This window comes from Macaca nemestrina, chromosome 5 (genome assembly GCF_043159975.1).
Source record: "Macaca nemestrina isolate mMacNem1 chromosome 5, mMacNem.hap1, whole genome shotgun sequence".
Taxonomy (NCBI): Eukaryota; Metazoa; Chordata; class Mammalia; order Primates; family Cercopithecidae; genus Macaca; species Macaca nemestrina.
The window spans coordinates 38265160-38279930 of record NC_092129.1 but is presented as its reverse complement, the minus strand read 5'-3'; the positions used below and the strand labels follow the sequence as shown (position 1 = coordinate 38279930).

The 14771-nt window shown below is 40.0% G+C and overlaps 1 long non-coding RNA gene across 1 annotated transcript; it reads left to right on the top strand.

Annotated features, from left to right (window-relative positions):
- Positions 1 to 422: 422 nt before the first annotated feature.
- LOC139363132 (uncharacterized) lies at positions 423 to 13117 on the top strand. Its single transcript, XR_011623045.1, has 2 exons — positions 423 to 566; positions 12729 to 13117. It is a non-coding gene; the product is annotated as an uncharacterized lncRNA (long non-coding RNA).
- Positions 13118 to 14771: the final 1654 nt, after the last annotated feature.

Genomic DNA, 14771 nt, shown 5'->3' with positions numbered 1-14771 from the left:
TTTATGTTCTTCTCTAAACTGGTAATTCCAGTTAGCAATTCCTCTAACCTTTTCTCAAGGTTCTTAGCTTCCTTGCATTGGGTTAGAATGTGCTCCTTTAGCTCAGAGGATTTTGTTATTACCTACCTTCTGAAGCCTATCAATTCGTCAAACTCATTCTCCATCCAGTTTTGTTCCCTTTCTGGTGTGGAACTGTGATCCTTTGGAGGAGAAAAGGTGTTCTGGTTTTTGGAATTTTCAGTCTTTCTGCACTGTTTTTTCCTCATTTTGTGGTTTATCTACCTTTGGTCTTTTATGCTGATCACCTTCAGATGGGGTTTCTGTGTAGACGTCCTTTTTGTTTATGTTGATCCTATTCTTTTCTGTTTGTTAGTTTTTCTTCTAACAGTCAGGCCCCTCTGCTGCAGGTCTGCTGGAGTTTGCAGGAGTTCCACTCCAGATCCTGTTTGCATCGGTATCACGAGCAGAGGCTCCAGAACAGCAAAGATTGCTGCGTATTCCTTTCTCTGGAAGCTTCATCCCAGAGGGACACCTGCCAGATGCCAGTTGGAGCTCTTCTGTATGAGGTATCTGTCGATCCCTGCTGGGAGGTGTCTCACAGTCAGGAGGCACAGGGTCAAGGACCCACTCTGTCCCTTAGCAGAGCTCGAGGGTTGTGATCTGCTGATAGATCTGCTGCTCTCTTCAGAGCCAGTAGAAAGGAACGTTTAAGTCTGCTGAAGCTGTGCCCACAGCCATCCCTTTCCCCAGGTGCTCTGTTGCAGGGAGATGGGAGTTTTATCTCTAAGCCCCTGATGGGGCTGCTGCCTTTCTTTCAGAGATGCCCTGCCAAAAGAGGAGGAACCTAGAGAGGCAGTTTGGCTGCAGAGGCTTTGCCGAGCTTTGGTGGGCTCACCTCAGTCCGAACTTCCTGGTGGCTTTGTTTACACTGTGAGGGGAAAACCACCTACTCAAGCCTCAGTAATGGCAGACGCCACTCCCCCCACCAAGATGGAGCATTCCAGGTCACATTCAGACTGCTGTGCTGGTAGCAAGAATTTCAGACCAGTGGATCTTAGCTTGCTGCGCTCCATAGGGGTGGGATCTGCTGAACTAGACCATTTGGCTCCCTGGATTCAGTCCCCTTTCCAGGGGAGTGAACGGTGCTGTCTCACTGGCATTACATGCATCACAGGGGTATGAAAAAAAACTCCTGCAGCTAGCTCAGTGTCTGCTCAAATGGTCACCCAGTTTTGTGTTGAAACCCAGGGCCCTGGTGGTGTAGCCACCTGAGAGAATCTCCTGGTCTGCGGTTTGCGAAGACTGTGGGAAAAGAGTAGTATCTGGGCTGGAGTGCACTGTTCCTCACGGCACAGTCCCTCAGGGCTTCTCTTGGCTAGGGGAGGGAGTTCCCCAACCCCTTGTGCTTCTTGGGTGTGGTGATGCCCCACCCTGCTTTGGCTCACCTCCATGGGCTGCACCCACTGTCTAACCAGTGACAATGAGATGAGCTGACTACCTCAGTTGGAAACGCAGAAATCACCCGCCTTCTGCATTGATCTTGCCTGGAGTTGCAGACTACAGCTGTCCCTATTCAGTCATCTTGCCAGCCACCCCAGGGATGTTTTTCTAGATCATTTCTAAAGTCATTGATAGCTTCATCCTGGTTTGGACATTCATTCATTCAGCAAATATTTATGATATATCTCTTGTGTCCTATACATGCTCATTTCTAGGCCCTGGAGATAAGATAGTAAACAAGATAAACATTCATCCTGGGGAATTTTCCAAAAAGACTAGAATAGAGATAATCTACTTCCTATTCCCAATTTTATCATTAACAGGATGTTTAACTTGCAATCAATTACCTACCGTGGGCCTTAGTGTCAGTATTTGAAAAAAAGAAAAAAGCTATGGATTAGGATGTTTCTTTCTGCTTTAAAATTCTGTGATCTTACACTCCTTTCATGGTTTCCACACTCCAGGAGAAAAGCACAAATAAAAACAATACCAAAAGAAACCAGTATGTCTGCTGCCCTTAATGAGCAGTCTTCCTTTACCAAAATGTATTCAAATAGCCTGAAAAGAAACTTGACTCAGTCCAAAGTAAAAATTCAGACAGAGAGACAAGGGATTCAAACCATGTTTAAAAAAATTAGCAGCAATAAACCTTTGTAGGGCCAAAGAAGAAGGAATGAATCTGTGATCAGTCTGCCGACCATTTATGTGTTGAAAAAGTAATAGCTGTAGAACTTGTAAGGCTCTTCCTAAAGCTGTTTCACAGATGTGATTACCATAAAGAAGCAATCTATTTTTGGTTTTACAAAGTACACAGAAACAGGAACATAAAAGCACTTAAAATATTTTCAGAATTAGGAAAAGATAAAGTATATACTTTTCCACTTCATTCTAGTTGTGGACCTTTTGCATACTACAAAAGGCTGCAATCCAGCCCACTTTCTGGATAAGCTTTTCTTCTTCTACTTTGTTTTCACACACCAGTGCCTGCCCTCCGGCTATATAGTTTCCCAGGCACAATTATCACTTATTCTAAGACACGTTTCCTGTGAATTTGAAGGGTAAAGTTTAACCTTCAGGTGTCTCAAATGCTCACTCTATTTTTTAATCTTCATGTCAGAAATATAAAGAGATCATGACAAATTAATTCTTACATGTATTCTTCAGCTTATACTGGGAGATGTTACATATCTTTCCAAAGTCTAAGAACTCAGGCCAAGTACAAATGGGTCAGTTTCCTATGTCATATAAGATTTATGGGAGCCAGACTCTGTCTATCTAAGTGGAATAAAATAAACCTTCCATGGCGAATCCACCTTCAATACCTTAGGGGATAATTTTATATTATCAGCTATCACACAGGTATGTGTTTCAGCAAAAGCTGCCTCATATTATTGGGGTTAGATAATATTTTGACTTTTTTATTCTCTTCTCCTGTGGCTTACGCAGATAGCCAGCTCAGGGGTTGGCCCTGTGGCAGAGTGGAAGACAGATCACTTTCTGGTTTGTGTTTCCAAAAGCCTAAACTCATCCGAAAACTCACAGGGCTTGCAGAGGAGGAAGCATGGAGGAGGGATGCTGCCATGTTAGGGGCTTGCAGGGCTTGCAGAGGACGGAGCATGCAGAGGGCTTCTAGAGAAAGGAGCATGGAGAGGGTTGCAGCAGTGTTAGGAGCTTATAAGGGAGGTGGGGCTCCAGCATGGTGTTATCAGCCTCAGCAAAGATCCCTTGCCTTAGGATGATGCAGCAGTGGAGACCAGCCATCTCTGTGACAACACAGCATAGAGGAATCTGCTTCCAACTCAGATGTCCTGCTGTTCTGCTCATCTATGATAAGAAGTAGGTGAAGCCAATCAAAGGCTTCCTAAACGAATTGGCTATTTTTATTTTAAATTCCAAAGGAGGTGAGAAACTAATATGCACAAAGGCACAGAGGTGAGCACCAGAACAACCCGCTAGAGATTGCAAAGTATTTCCAAATTCACTGGAGATGGCTGGAGAGGAGACAGACTAAGGGATGCTGAGCAGGGATAGCATGAAAGGGAGGAACTAGTCATTGATTAGATTGAAAAGACTGGCTATGACCCAAGGGGGTGACCAAAGACTGAGGTAATGAAAACTCTTCCTGTTGAAGAACTATGCCTGTTGCATATGGGTAAACGGAGATGATCTGGGAGGAAGTTGGAGATGATTCTAGGGAGATAACCACAACAATTCAGGTGTGAGGTGGGAAAGGCAGAGGCATGGCAAGCAGAGTGGGATTTTAAGACAGAATTAACAGCCTGCAGTCATGTTAGATTGGGGTTGTTGGCAAAAAAAAAAAAAAAAAAATGCTTTAAAATGACTAACCAACCAGGAGTCTGATGCTTGTGGTAGGTAATCTTGGTACCATGGGAGGTAACAGCACCTTTATAGGAGATGAGAAGGGAGAGAGGGTGAGAAGAGGTGGAAACAAAGCGGAAAATTGTAAAGAAAAGTGAAAATGAAGACCATAGTTTCACTAATTATATGATATGCAAAAATGTTAGGTATAATATTTTTATGATCAGAATATCCAGTGTCTTAATAATTATTTAAACCATATCTTACTGATGAGGACACTGAGGGCCAGGGAGACTATGACTACTTCGTCCAAGACTGTTCAGCTGGTCATTGGAGAGTGGGCACCCAAAGCCTGTGTCCTCACTGTCCATTAGGCCCCACCATACTGTGGCATTGTAGCTCTTGGCTCCATCCTGCTGCCCCATGCTGCCTTTCTTGCTCACTGACTTTGTTCATGAGGGTCTTGCCCCCAAGGTTGCTGCCAAACTTTGCATTACATTTCTCTAGTGCATCAAAGAAAGGCTGGCTGTCAGGACCTATGATATTTAGGCCTTTTACTAAGCTATGTCCACTTTCACTCAGAAATGTTCTTTGCCCATCCACTCTATGCCAGGCAATGCTTTGATACAACAATGGAAGAAGTTGTCCCAATTCAGGGAGCTAACAATTTAGTGGGAAGAGACAGAGAGTAAACAATAAATAAAACGTCCGGTAGTGACAATAGCCATGATGAATAGAATAGGGTAAAGGGACAATGAATAACCAGATGGGTGATCAGGGAGAGCCATTCTAATAAGGTGACATATGGGAGAAACCCAAATGCAAGGAGAGAAGGACTTGTGTGATTAAGTGGGAATAACCTAGGAACAAAGAGTGCAGCAAAGTTCTGGAAGTGGCAATGTCCTTGGTATGTTTGAGACTGACGGGACTGCAGCAGGCTGAGCAAGGGGAAAGAGAGAATGAGGTCAGAGAGTTGGCATGGACACAGACTCCATGAGGCTTGTAGGCTGTAGCCTTTGGTTTCTGTTGTGAGTGAAAAGAAAAACCATTAGATGGTTTAAAGTAAAGGAGTGACAATCTGGTTTATAATTTCAATCTGGTTTATAATTTATAGGAATCTCTCTGATTGCTGTATGGGGAAAAGATTGTAAGGGTGCATGGGTCAAAGCAGAGACACCAACAAGGAGGTCTTTGCACTAGTCTAAGGGAGAAATGATGGTGGTGTGGTCTAGGGTGACAGGCATCACACATGGTTATCATTGGGGTACAATTTGAAGGTAGAGTCAACAGAATTGCTGATAGATTAGATGGAAGTCTGAGGACTCACAAAACGCTTTAGCCATGATAATTTATTTTCTAATTTATGAGTGAGAAAGACTTGGAAGGCACAGATTTAGTGGGAATTTGGAGGGAGAGATAAATAATGACTCGTGTATGGGATATTTCAAGTCTGAGATGCCCTTAAGAAAGAAAAGTAACTCCTGACATCAGAAAACTGTCCTGGTACCAGCTAGCTAGGCCTTAGTGTGTGTTCCTGAGTGTCTTGACTGGAAGACTTTGACAACCTTTAGATATTCCAGTAGAAATATTGCAAAGGTCATAGCCTATATCAGAGAGAGGATCAAGGCTAAAGACAGAAATTTGGTATTCATCTGTGTACTCAAAGCCTCAGCACTGACTTTGTAAGCCATTTCCTGATAGTAGATAGAAGAGAAGATGATGGAGGACTAATTCTGGGTTGCTCAGTATGTGGAAATTAGGGGGACGATGAGAAAGATCCAGCAAAAGAGATTAAGAAAGACTAAAGTAATAATGACTAAAGTAGAAGGAAAACGGAGAGAAAGAAGAATACAAGAGAAGCCAAGTTAAAAAACAATGTATTTCAAGACACAGAGAGTGAGTAACTGAAATGTGAGTGGTCAAGTAATCTAAGAATGGAAAGAAACCCAAGTTATTTGGAATGTGGAGGTCATTGGTGATCAGAGAAACACAGTTTTGGTGGAGTGATTGGTATGAAAGCTGGCTTAGAGGGGCTTCAAAAGAGAAAGTAAAGAAAGGAATGTAAAGACGGTAGTATAAATAACTCCTCTGAAGAATTTTGTTGCAAAGTGGGGAGGGGAGAGGTGGAGCAATAGCTGGAGAGGAATATGGGGATATGAGGTAAAAGGAGGTGTTTTTGTTTGTTTAAGATGGTGAATATAGCATGCTTGTGTGCTAATGCGAATGACTTAATAGAAAGGGATTAACAAATGACGCAGGACAAAGGGCACACTGGGGTGAGTCACAGGATGGGATTCAGAACACAAGTTCATCCATCACAGAAAGGCAAACAGAGTGTGAGGTCCAGTCACACCAAGGTTGGCTGATAGACATGTGGGTTCGAGCACGTGAGTGTTGACTCGTAACCCTTCCGACAGTATTCTGTGAGTATTTCTGAGGGAAATAAGGAAGGTGACCACTTGAATGAGGACAGGAAAGAGAGCACAGGAAATTTGAGAAGGGAGAAATGGTTGTGAAATAACTCTAAGAGAGTGGGAGAGTCTTCCCATTGATCTTCCTTCTCTCCAAGTCCCCCATCTTAGCAAATAAGGAATCTTAAAACAGATGACAGTATTATAGTCAGTCTTTCATTAAGAAATACAACTCTTTCTCTATATGCTATATAGTATATATACAGTTGACCCTTGAACACAGATTTGAACTGTGTGAGTCCACTTACATGTGGATTTCTTTCCCATAAATATTTTGAAAAAATTTTTGGAGGTTTGCAACAATTTGAAAAAGCTCACAGATAAACCTAATAGCCTAGAAATATTGAAAAAAATTAAGAAAACATTAGATGTGTCATGAATACATAAAGTATTCTAGTAGATGCTAGTCGATTTTATCATTTATGACCATAAAATATACATGAATATAAGATAACTTAAAATTTATCAAAACGTAGGCACACAAACACTTACAGACCACCTATGGCACCATTTGCAGTCAAGAGAAATGTAAAGTTGCAGTATTAAATCATAACTGCATAAAACTAGCCATACTACATACTATACTGTAATAATTCTGTAGCCTCCTCCTGTTGCTATTGCAGTGAACTCGAGTGTTGCGAGTATCTGCTTAAAATGCCAAATGACCAAAACACGCACATCATCTCCTCATTTCCGCTGAGCAGTTCGCCCCTCCAGTAAATTGCATATTGCAGTACAAAGTGATCTGTCAGGCTTCTCTTGTATTTGTCATTGTGTTTAGTGTGATACCGTAAACCATGAATAACAGCATGGAACCAACACTAAGTGCCACTAGTGATGCTTGGAGTACTCCCAAGAAGCAAAGTCATGACATCACAAGAAAAAAGTTGAATTGCCTTATATGGACTTTAGATTCTGCCATTTCAGACAGACAATTCATCTTGTCAACAGGCAACCTAAACTTGTGGGATCAATAATATAGTATAGTGCTATATACGCATTTTCTCTTAGATTTTCTTAACACTTTCTTTTCTCTAACTTACTTTTTGTAAGAATACAGTGTCTAATACATATAACATACAAAATATCTGCTGATTAACTGTTTATGTTATTGGTAAGACTTCTGGCAAGCAGTAGGCTATCAATAGTTAAGTTTTTGGGGAGTCAAAATTTATGTGTGGATTTTCAACTATGCAGGAGGTCAGTGCCCCAACCCTCATGTTGTTAAAGGGCCAACTGTATATATACCATACACATATACGTAGTTTCAATTATATGGTGTGTATATATATACACACATATATACACACACATATATATATATACACACACACAAACATAAATAGAAAATTTGGTTTTATTAAATATGATACTTATTGGAAAAATATTGAATTAAGGAATAAAATAATGCCTGCACATATTGTAAAAACTAATTGAATTTTGGGGTATGTATTATGACTTTGAGATTTTTATGATTTACTACTTGTTTTACTTTTACCCAGAAACCTTGAAAGTTACATCATTTAGATCAGTGGTTCTCAAATGTGAGTGTGCATCAGAATCACTCAGAGGGTTTGTTAAAATATGTATTGCTGAGCTGCACCCCCAGAAAGTCTAAGAATGTCTGGGGTGGGGCCTGAGAATCTACATTTCCGGTGTGTTTCCAGATGCTGCTGCTGGACCAGAGACCACACTGTGAATCGCTGATCTAGAGTCAAGGGATCTTGTTGGTTTTCCTGTGTGTGAAGAGCAAAAGGGACCTGGAGAGAGACATGAAAAAGGGGGACAGGTCTCTACAGGACACAAGAAAAGAAAAGAACATACCTATGCGTCACAGTTGGGTGGGACCCAGAGTAGCTTTCAATCTTCATTTCTTCCTTTTTTTTTTTTTGAAATGGAGTCTCACTCTGTAGCCTAGGGTGGAGTGCAGTGGCCTGCAACCTCCGCCTCCCCGGTTCAAGTGATTCTCCCCAAGTAGCTGGAAAAACAGGTCCGAGCCACCATGCCTGGTTAATTTTTTGTATTTTTAGTAGACACGCAGTTTCACCATGTTGGCCAGGCTGGTCTCGAACTCCTGGCCTCAGGTGATCTGCCTGCCTTGGCCTCCCAAAGTGCTGGGATTACAGGCGTGAGCCACCGCGTCCGGCCTCAATCTTCATTTCTTGCTTTAGTTTCCAACTACTGCACTTCCCATCAGCCCTGCAAGAAGAAATGTCTAAATAGACTACACTCTAGAACTAAGATAGGATTGCATTCTCCTAGAAAATAAACTCTGTTAATTATAAAGCCTTTTCTCTTCCTATTTTTGAGGTAGTTCCTAGTATTTATGAATGTCCAGCCTAAAATAGAAAATGCTGCTTTGATAGATAAAGTAGTCAACCTTTTAGCAGCTTGTGCCAGCTTCCACCTTGTAGAGGGTCTTGGTTCCAGTTTTCTTTAGGTGATGCAGGCAGTGGCCTTACGTTCCCTCACCACCTACTCTTCTCTCTTGTTCCTGCTTGCCAACTGAGCCTAACAGGCCCCTCGAGACTGGCCAAATCCATTTGTTAGGAGTCCATGCAGTAAATATGCCACTGATCTCAGCCCATTAGTAGAGCTTCTGCCAAAGGGCCATCTGCACCACAGCTCCACTGGGCTTCTTGCTTCAGTTTCCTCCAGATCTTTATGTTTTGTTTATAGTCAAGTACACAGTTCCCACATAATAAATGTCGACTAATAACTTGACCAACATCTACAGTAACACAAATGTGGATGTTTTGTAATATTAACACATAAAATGGGAACTGAGAAAAGGTGGGCTATTTCATATGCAGTATCAAGTATCTGTAACGTAGATCAAATCACAAGGCAGTTTATTTTATAAATTTCTTACATGGCAAACATTCCAACAGGTAATAGGCGTTCATTACAGTTATCAAAGCAAACAAAAAAGAATTAAAGTACCTGTAATGCCATCACCTATACATAGATGCAGTTGTGAGTTTGGCAACTAGCCTTTCACACAAACACACACTTGCATGTGTGCACGCCATGCACAACACATATATGATAGAACTAGACATGCTTTTTGTGACCTGTTTTATTTATTTATATTTTTACTTAATACATTATGAATAGGCTGGGCACAGTGGCTCATGCCTGTAATCCTAGCACTATGGGAGGTCGAGACAGGCAGATTGCTTGAGCCCAGGAGTTTGACACCAGCCTGGGCAACATGGTGAAACCCCATCTCCACAAAAGATAGAAAAAATTAGCCAGGCATGATGGTGTGCACCTATAGTCTCAGCTACCCAGGTGTCTGAGATGGGAGGATCACCTACCTGAGCCTGGGAGGTCGAGGGAACCTGGGTGACAGAGTGAGATTATATACATATATATATAGTATACATCCTTACACATCATTAATCTCATAAATTTCTGCATAAGTATTCCATCATCTGGATGAACCATAGTTTATTTATAAGTTAACCAGTCCTCTATCAGTGGATATTTCCTCTCAATTTCTTACTTTTATTGTAGTGCCACATTCATTTAACAGTGTTGTATATAACTTCAGTCCATCTTTACTAAGTTCTTTAAGACAAATTTTTAGAACTTTCATCTTAAAGATATTAATGCATATTACCAAATGATCTTCTAGAAATCTCACGAAAATGTTGTTTCTATGTGTGGAAGAATGAAACTGGATCCCTACCTTACACCACATACAGAATTAACTCAAAGACAGATTAAAGACTTAAATGTAAAACCTAAAACTATAAAATCCTGGTGGATGACCTAGAAAATACTGTTAACATATAATCTGGCAAATATTTCACAACAAAGACTCCAAAAGCAATTGCAACAAAAGCAAAAATTGACAGATGGGATATTATTAAACTAGAGAGCTTCTGCACAGCAAAATAAACTATCAGCAGAGTAAAGAGACAGCCTACAGAATGGGAGAAAACATTTGCCAAACTGTGCATCCAACCAAAGGTCTAATATCCAGAATCTATAAGGAACTTAAACAAATTTACAAGCAGAAAACCACCCCACTAAAATATGGGCAAAGGACCTGAACAGACACTTTCCATAAGAAGATTAAATGTGGCCAAACAAGCACATTTTAAAAAATGCTCAACATTACCAATAATTAGAGTAATGCATATCAAAACCACAATGAGATACCATCTCACATCAGTCAGAATGGCCATTATACTAGTTCCTAACAAGTTCCTAATGGTGCTTATACTAGTTCCTAATTAGTTCAGCCACTGTGGAAAGCAGTGTGGTGATTTCTCAAAGAACTTAAAACAGAATTATCATTCAACCCAGCAATCCCATTATGGGGTATATACTCAAGGAAATATAAGTAGTTCTACCATAAAGATACTTGAACGCTTATGTTCATTGCAGCACTAGTCACATAGCAAAGACATGGAATCAACTTAAATGCCCATCAGCAGAAGACTGGACAAATAAAATGTGGTACGCATACACCATGGAATACTACACAGCCATAAAAAGGAAAGAGATCATGTCCTTTGCAACAACATGGATAGAGCTGGAGGCCATTATCCTAAGTAAACTAACACGGGAACAGAAAACAGAAAACCACATGTTCTCACTTATAAGTGGGAGCAAGACAGTGAGAAGACATGGATACTAGGAGGATAACAACAGACACTGAGGGCCCACTTGAGGGTGGAGGGTGGAAGGAGGGAGAGGATCGGGAAAAACACCTACCAGGTACAATGCATATTATCGGGTGACAAAATTATTTGTACACCAGACCCCCATGACACATAATTTACCTATATAAGAATCCTGCAATATGTACCCCTGAACCTAGAATAAAAGTAAAAAAAAAAAAAAAATTACAAAGAAACACAATGTTGTTTCTTGTAGACAATGAGACTGTCCATTTCACTAACATTTTTGTAAACTATAGCTACCACCAATTTTCCAAACACTTTGTTTTAATGTGTATTTTCTTCTTAGCTAAGTGACACTAAGTCTTGTCTGCCCAATATTTACTGGCCATTCATATATTTTTCTTTTGTGAATTTCCTATTAATATTTTTTGCTCATTTGTCTACTTTTCCTATTTTGAAAGCATATGTGATAGTTATATTTATGGGTCAGTTTGACTGGATTAAGGAATACCTAAAAAACTGGTAAAGCATTACTTCTTCATGTGTCTGTGAGTGTTTCCAGAGGAAATTGGCATGAGTGAGGATTGAGTAAGGAAGACCCACCCTCAATGTGGTGGGCACCATTCAATCAGCTGGGTGCCCAAGTAGAGTAAAAAATGAGAGAAAAGGATTTTCTCTCTCACTCTCCTGGAGCTGAGACACTCTCCTCCGTCTCCTGCCCTTGAACATCAGAACTCCAGGCTTTCTGGCCTTGAGAATCCAGTACTTACACAAGCAGAAGCTCCCAATCCCTGCATTCTCAGGCCTTTGCCTTCAAGTTACACCACTAGCTTCCTTGGTTTTGAAGCTTTAGGACTTAGAGTGAGCCATACTATTGGCATCCCAGGGTCTCCAGCCTACAGATAACTTATCCTGGAACTTCTTGGCCTCCATAACTGCATGAGCCAATTCTCCTAGTTAATCCTCCCATATATCTATGTGAAATCTATGTCATCTGTCTACATCATCTCTAAAGCTATCTATTAACATATCTTCTATTGATATTGTCTCTCTGGAGAACCCTAATGTAGCATGATTTTTATATATTAGCAATATTTGTTTGTTTTATATGTTGCCATGTCTTTCAAGCCTACTTTTGGCACTTCAGTTTTGTTTATCGATTGCCTTTAACCTTTAGATATTTTAGATCTTGTGATGGTTAACTTTATGTGTCAACCTGACTGGGTTGTAGGGTGCCCAGATATTTGGTAAAATATTGTTCCACGTGTTTGTGTTAACAATTAAATTGTTAGACTCAGTGAAGCAGATTGCTATCCCTAACGTGAATCCAGTCAGTTGCAAGCCTGAAGAGAACAAAAATGCTGATCCTTACCCAAGACACAGAGAATTGTTACTGCCTGATTACCTTTGAACCGAAACACTGGCTCTTCCCAGCTCTTGAGATCACTGGCGTTTAGACTGGAACTAAGTCATTGGTTCTCCTGGGTCTCCAGCATGCCAAATAACCCTGAAGATCTTAGGACTTGCTTGCCTCCATAATCATATGAGCCAATTCCTTATAATAAATCTCTTTATCTCTATAAAATGCATCCTATTGGTTCTGTTTCTCTGGGGACCCCTGATTAATACAGATGTTTGTATCCCTACATGGTCATGTTTATCAACATTTTCCTTTAATGTTTCTGTTTCTGGCACTGTTACAAAGGGGTATTTTACAATATGGGGCTTTCTCAAAGTAAAATTTAGAAAACAATTTTTGGTTATTCTAAATAAACTTGAAATGTTTTACCCTTCATTGCAGATCTTGCTCACTCCAGGATTTACAATAGTGTCTCCTCAGCTGGTTTGTTCTCTGATGTGACCCCAGATCTCCAATGAAGAGTTGTTGAAGGCTGCACACTCTTTGGTAAAAGGATGTTAGCTCTAGTCATGAGAGGAACTTAAGAAACATCATTTAAAAAAATATCAGGGATGGCAAAAAATAGAGGTTAACAGTTTCACTTTTGAAGTCATACAGACCGGGTTCAAAAATGCTTTCTATTACTTATTTGCTGACATTGGGTAAATTAAATGTAAGGTCAATAATACTTATCTAACAGAATTGTTGTTAATATTAAATCAGACAATTCATATAATCCACTTTACATGTTTAGTATGTAATAAACAGAAAGTAAATTTTTTCAGAAGTTATTTCCAAATTTCAAGGGTCTTAAATCAATTAACTTTTTCCATGTCATGCTCAACACAGGATGTTGAACAAAATAGCAATCATTCTCAGTTCTTGATTCTAAAGTCTTTGAAGGCAGGGACTTTGCATGTCATTAATATTTGCATTCCCAGAACCTCTTACAGTGACTGACACACATAAATACTTGTCAAGTGAATTAATAAAATTATAAGTTCAAATATCAAAAGAGTTCATTTACATTCTATGAATCAGAAATAAAATATCTTAGCTAAACTCATGTTTTACCATTAGGAAGACTATAAACGTTTAAATGGAATTATTGAATTGATTGCTTTGGTGAAGACTTCAGAGATCATAGACCTTTAGATAAAGAGGAATTAAGCTAAGAGCACACTACTGTTGGGGATTACAAAACAGAGGGAATGGGAGCACATTTTAGAGAACATTGTATGGTGGATAATATATATTGGGGGTAAATTAATTGCAGCATGGAGTAATAATTCCTTAAGTGACAACATGTGTAACATAAAGGACACCATGATGGTATTTTTATCAACACAAGGCTCTCTCTTAAGGGTTTCATTCATGTTGAGGCTATATCAATTATCTATCTGTATCTACATATTTACCATCTATCTCTCTATATATCATCTTTTTATCTTTCTGTTTAATAGTTTAAAATCTCTATCAATGTGTAGCGGCTTTGTAGTAACACCTTTACATCATGTAGAGACACGAGTTAATAGACTTTTCTCCTTCCACTGAGTGTCCAAGATGATGGATAAATGGTTGACATTCATCAACTGAATATATAGGTCAAAGTAAATTAACTTAGATGAAAGAGATTGGTAAGCATAGAGCAGATATGAAGTAATATAAGAATAGGAGTCCAAAACTGTCTACCATGATGGATGCTATTGTTTGAATGTGTCCCATAAATAGCATATGTTTCAAGCTTAATCCCCAATGCAATGTGTTGGGAGGTGGGACCTAATGAGAGACCTTGTGAATGGATTAATGCTGTTATTGCAGAAGCAGATTCATTACCTTGGGAGTGGGTTCCTTACAAAAGGATGAGTTTGGCACTCTTGCCTCTCTTTCTACCTCTTTGCCCTTCTGCCAAAGACTAACAGCCAGAAGGCCCTCACAAGATGCTGGTCCTTCAATTTCGGACTTCCAGCATCCAGAACTGTGAGAAATACATTCCTTTTCTTTATAAATTACCAGTGTGTGGTATTTTATCATAGCAGCACAAAATAAACTAAGACATTGGACAACAAATTAGAAAATGATGACAGGATCAAAGATTCATTAACTCATTACTTAATGTTCATCAAGCCCTGCCTGTGATCAGTTACTTGACCAAGGCTTGGGGGAATGTAAAGATAATGAAGAATAGGCTCCTATACCCAAAGAACTTACAAGCTAGTCGCAAATAAAACATCTTATAAATTACAGAGTATTGGCTAGGTGTGGGGGCTCATGCCTCTAATCCCAGCACTTTGGGAAGCTGAGGCAGGTGTATCACTTAAGGCTAGGAGTTCGAGACTAGCCTGGCCAACATAGCGAAGTTGTCTACTAAAGCATACAAAACGTAGCTACTGTGTTGGTGCATGCCTGTAATCCCAGCTACTCGGGAGGCTGAGACATGAGACT